The sequence below is a fragment of the Dipodomys merriami genome, unplaced genomic scaffold (assembly GCF_024711535.1).
Source record: "Dipodomys merriami isolate MVZ:Mamm:240054 unplaced genomic scaffold, mDipMer1.0.p SCAF_1788, whole genome shotgun sequence".
NCBI lineage: Eukaryota > Metazoa > Chordata > Mammalia > Rodentia > Heteromyidae > Dipodomys > Dipodomys merriami.
Window position 1 is genome coordinate 97,389 of NW_027203146.1, and position 6,309 is coordinate 103,697.

Here is a 6,309-nt window from a genome sequence, read left to right on the forward strand (position 1 = left end):
TTATATTAAGCCCAAAGAAACTTAGGTCCCATAATTTCCCTTATTTGCAATAACTAGTATATGTCTGAGTCAAGCAGAAAAGGTCAGATAAATTGATGTTAGGGAAATGAACCCTAAGATATGTATTCAAATGTTTTTTTTTTCCTTCAGGTGATTGTTTCTAACACATTTACAATATTATTTCTTTGTTGCTTTGTATGTCCCTCCCCCATGTTATATCCTCTGCTATTTGAGATTGGTATAATTTGTGGAGGGGAAGGGAAAAAACAAATAGTTTAAATAGGGATATTGGTAGATCCATTGCAACAATGAGATGTTATGTGGAAGATGTTAGGTGGAAAAATGAACTTTACAACTTTGGTAGGGGGAGAGCAGGATTGGGTTGAGGGGCGGGGGGAGGATGGGAAGGGATGGGAAGGGGAAACAAAAGAGGAGGCTACAATGCTTGATAAGAAATGTACTCCTTATCTTGCCCATGTAATTGAACCCCTCTGTACGGTATTTTCACAATAAAAAAAATCCTATGTATTTAACTTGATTTTAGATTCTTTTTTCTTCTGTGATTTTTTTCTTTTTTGCTATGTGCTTCAAACACATGTGTTGTTAAAAAAAGACCAAGATAAAAGGGAAATAATATGATGGCCTTTTTTGTTTAATGTCTTTTGAAATTTTCATGAACAATCCAAGCATAATTTTTAAGAACACATGTATTAAGTTCATTTAAGTGGAATAAAACATTTTTGAATGGACTTTTCAACTACTTTCTCTATTATTTTTCATGTAAATCATTCTTTTGAGTTTGAATCTCCTCTATGGAAATTGTACATTATTAGAACATTGTTCATTAGTCCCTTTTGGCAGGGAATAGGCTTTTACCGAGTTAAAGTACAAAGTTTATCATAACAAAAAAATTACTTATGTAACTACCAAACACCTCCCATATTCCCCATTCTCCTCGCACCTCAAAAACAAAAGTGTTTTTTTTTCTCCTTTGAGGAGTGGAAAATTGGCCATATGACATTGAATAGCATTAACTGTAAATTCTATGCTTCCTAATCAGTTTTGGTTTTTCAGAACTTCTTGGTACAGTTTGCCTTCGATTTTTATCATTCGGTTTGTCAGGTGCATAGGATTTCCTTCTTTTTTTAGCCTTCTGCCTTGTCACTTTTCTTGGTGGCTGTGTACTTTGGAAATGGAAACATGATCTTTCTGGCTCTACATACTCTCTAAGATCCTTTGGTCCTTTGCTTGCATCCCATAAACTATTTCCAACATCCTCTACTGCAGCACATCTTACCTTACTTGATGAGATTGTGTATATCTTATAAACTCTATCCCAAATGGTCTGTCTGTCATTTTTGCCATTAAATGTTTCTTCTCCCAATAATGATGAGGCTGTTATACCTAAATATCATCCTACAGAATATTTCCTTGTTACTTAACAGAAAACAGCGAACAAAAATGCCATTTGAAAAGGTACATTTGTTTTTTCTTATAAAATGTAAGATCCTCTAGAGCAGGGGCAATATTTTCTGTATGTTCTATTGTGCCTAGTACAATGTAAATGCTCAATAAATACTGATGGTTTGAGGCAAGAAAAAAAATCTTCCTTCTTTATTTGAAATACCAGCTAAACCAATTACTATTCTTGAGTTTGATATTGCTTTAAAATAAAAGTTTACAGTTATGTTGAAGATAGTCAGACATAGAAACATACATTTATATTTATTTATATAAACACACATATATATTGCTTTGGTGTAAGCAGTAAGATTACATTTACCTAACTTAAAATATAAAATCAATGCTATATATAAATCAGTACAAATTCACCCAGTCAATTGAATCCACCCAGATTCCTTCATAAAACCCGTAAACTTATCAGATCTTTTGCACAAGTGTTAGCCCTTCTAGCTAAGCTCATCTCAGAAGAAGCCATGATGGAAAAGAACCCAAGAGCGATATCAGGCACATAAAAGAGGTTAGATCTATTTTCAAAGAAGGGATATCAGTAAAATTATTAAATTATTTGGGATTGAAAACCAAAGAAATGAAGATCTCTACAAAGAAGGGGACTAAAAAGAAAGGAATTTAGTTCAGTCATAAACTGAAAACACAGTTCACCTTGATAGGAATAGCTTCTCTGACATATCAGCACTGTCAGTAATTATTCCTAGTTCCACATTTGGTATTTGGGCTTCTCTCTGAAAAACATGGGGAGGTTATTTATGTAACAAAATAATCTCTTTTACTTCACTATCTATGCAGTGAGTGTTAATAGTTTTCCAAAGGACCTTTTGTGGTCACTAGGCCCCAGATGTAATATAAATAACAAGACTGATGTTCTTATAGGTAATCAAACTGAGTTCCATCCATTTGTAGGGTCTCAAGTAAGTTAGGAAGGAGAGAAATTAGAGAAGCCATTGCATTAAGAAAGTAACAACTAACACATTGAAAATATGCTTGTAGGGTCTTTTTTCAATTTTTAGCCTTTCCCTATAAAACTGTGTTAAGTCATAGGACGATGAGAATTTTTCAATTACAAAAATCATTTAGAGGCATGGACCTATTTTTGGTAAAGAAATAATGCATTTGCAGGACTGGAATTGAAAAAAAATATGAAAGGAATTGGGGTAATAATGGAGCTTCCTGTTTTTAATTCCTCTTGCAGGACTTGAGAGCTTGAATGATCCTCCCTGCTCAGGCTTAGAAGTTGCTGGACTATAGTTGTATCACTGGGCCTAGAAAGATTAGGCCTACACATTTATTTTGAGAAGAGCTCCTAGGGAGCTTAGGAAGTTAGGAATTCTCTGGTGATGCTGCATTATCAGTAAAGGAACTGTGTTGTCCCAAATGATGCCTGAGAATTCCTGACTGTGGCAAATGCCAGAGGTCAGGACACAAGCCTCGTTTCTAGAAGTAGCCCTGACTCTTCCCACACTCAGGACCTGGGATAACAAAGATTTATTCCAAAGTCTAATGGGTAACACCTGGGAAGACAATATGACTTAGCTTAGAGTGATTGAGAGGAACTTTTAGGATCATAGAAGAGGGAGGAATTCACACTGGAATAGGGCATGCAAATGGAAAGACAAAAACACACTGGTTTGGCCCAAGCCATCAAGCTTCACAGAGACTCATCCTTCACTTCACACTTGCACCTCACCCACATTTCCCCGATCTCCCCAATCCATCATCAGTTTGAACAGTAATGGTGGTGAGGTGCCTGCTCTAAGACCACTCCTCCCACCCACAGGATTTTTTTCACTATTTAGCTGAACAAATTTTTAAAGAAAAGTTAATGGGAACACCATGAGTTGAAGCCACAGTAGCAACAATGAACATCAAAGAAAAGTAAAGAACCTTAAAGGAAAGGAAAACTTGGGAAACAGCCAAAAACTACTTAAGATTTCAAAAATGGAATTTGGGCATTTCTGGGAAATTGTTAGATTTTTTAAAAAACTTAATTGGTGCAAGGATTTGGCTGTATATATAGCAATTTCTGTTACTTTATTGCAGTGTATACATTAATCATGAAAAATGTTCCAAGAATCCGTTTAGTGCTTGCCAATACCTTTTTATATTGAACAGGGAGCTATTCCAAAATGTAAAGAAATCAGATATAATTTACATTCAACAGAACTTATCTTTTAAACAGAAACAGAAAGAAAAGTTTCATAACCTCTGCTACATTAGTAGATCTAAGAATTAAAAAGCCAACTTATTTCATGCTTCCAATACTTGTCCATTTCTCAGATAGTCTAACAATGTTTCAGGAGACACACAGTGATTTTCATTAAAAAAAAAAAAATAAAAAAACTCACCTATGCTCATGTGAAGCTGGAGAAAACCTCCCCATGCATCCATGCAATCCTAAGATAAAGGGCCTAGAACTGGTGGAAACCTACTTCCTCTTAGAGTGGCAAGATGCATTGTGGGAATTGTAGTCTATGTTACAGCACAGATCCTTTGAAAGTGCAGGGTTTTTATTTTTTCTCAAAGCAGGGCAAAGATCCTTCTGCGCATGTGCCTCCCCACCCACTGTGGGTATTTTCAGCCTGCAAATTCCAGTTTCATTCCCTTTGCCTTGCTACTGGGAGTTTTCTCTTCAGTGAAGCTTGGGAGGTGTAACTTGAAAGGATCTCAGGCTGCAGAACCAATAACAGGTAGGAACTGTGAGCTGGATGCAAAACACAAGGCAAAATTGATCCTCCACATGTTCCTCCAGCATGAGGCTAATGATATGTTCAGAGCTCAAGAGTTTGTGCTGCCACAGCCCTTGTGGCTCCAGGTGCCAGAAACTGGCTTGCAATGTTCTGACAGCAAGTTGGGTGGTTCTCCAGAATAGGAGAAAGTGTGCATTTATATTTCCATGACGGTGAAATTCTTCAGTTAACACATGTGATTTTATTATCTTTGCCCAGGTGTAAGATGAGCATGGTGACAATTGTAGTAAAATTGTGAGGTCTGTGCCTGATTTCTGTACGTTTATATTGCAGTTGTTTTGGGGGGTTCTGTGTTGTTTCTCCTAGAGGTGTCTCTGCTCTTCTCCTACATTGTTAGCTTTCTTAGTACTCCTGGCTTTAGTTCACAAATGTTTGTACTAGGCCTTTTTACTAGGAACAGGTATACATGAGATATTACAGTAGTGTGTGATGGTCCTGTTTTTTTTTCTTTCTGTTAAGCAATGAAGCCTAGCAATGTTTGAAGGAGGATACGTTGTCAACTCTGACAAGCCCTACAGAGTAGAGGCAGAAAGGCAAAGGAAGGGCAAAAGGTTTTCAGATTCCTTGCTTTAAGCAAAGATTAGTTCTACTCCCTAGAGCACAAGACTCAGGTGGTACTATTTGCTCTAACACTCTCAATCACTTGATGCTGTTGGAAGGTTTATACTAACTAGTAGGAGGGGAAATGAACTTGCCTGAGGAATCAGTCAGAACCTAGTTCTCAGAAGGGACATGGAGCTGTGGTTTGTGGAGGAGGAATTATTGTCACAAGTGAATGTATCTATCTCTGTTCTTACTAATTTATTCAGCCTGTTCACACGATCAATTCTTGTACATGATCTCTCAAATGTCTCACCTGTGGATATACTGATAGTAGCCTTATAGCGTTGGTTTTTACCTGCAGTTAAGAAAGTGTTTGTCATCGAGTGTTACAGAAGGAAATTAAAGTACTGTGTCTTACTCAAAGTGGTATGTTTTTTAAATGTAACATATAACATAGTTTTAGGTAGTGTTCTCCATTTTATCTCAATCTTCTCAAAGAAGTATTATTTCACTTAAGAAAATCTTCATGGGAATTGAAGTCAATGAAGCTTGAACATTCCTTTAAAATATGTTAGTGAAACATGTTGATCCCTTTTTATCCTTTGCACTTCTTATGGATTTTCCTAGCATAAAATTTTACTAACATGGATATTCTCCACTTTATCTGTTCTTGACAAGTTACAATTTCTCCACTAGATTAATGAGCCTATTTTACATCATTTAAAATAGACTGCCTAAATATGTATTCCAAAACAATTGTTCAATAGAATTTAAATACAATACAATAAAATGCTCTTTTTTGTGTGCTAGACCTGGTTCTTGGGCTCAAGCACTGGACATTGACCCTGAGCTTCTTTTGTTCCAGCCTAATGTTCTACCACTTAAGCCATATCTCCACTTTTAGGTATTTTAGTAGTTTATTGGAGATCAGTGACTTTCCTGCCCCAGCTGGCTTCAATCTGTGGTGCTCAGATCTCAGACTTCTGAGTAGCTAAGATTACAACCATGAGCCACCAGAGCCCAGTTACAAAATAAACTCTTTTAAATATAGATTATGTTTGTAATAAAATAATATGAAATAGAAGACTTTAAATTTAAAGGAAGATAGTCTAAATCCCAAAACAAGAAGAAAATATCCCAACCTGAAATCTAGAACAATTGTCGTTTTGAGTATTTGAATGTGGATAATTAGCCTACAGAAATTTCTATGTAACATTTAAAAGTAAGAAGCCATTCTTGTGATGTGGAACAATCCAAAATGAATGTGCAAATATTGCTTTTCAGTGATTCATATTGTTCCTTAGCACAAACGACCTAACTGAAGTTTACAGAGTAGGTTTTCATATTTCATACATATCACTGTAAAGTTTATGTTATTTTATATTAAGAGTTTCTAATCCACGTAGTTGTGTAAAAAAGAAAAACTCTGGATAGTAGCATTTCCTGTGTAAAAACCAAACAATCAATATAAGAAAAAGCATATGAGTTTTTATCTTTTTATTTTTATAAGTCTGCATTTTGGGGTGTCCTCTGCTTAGAA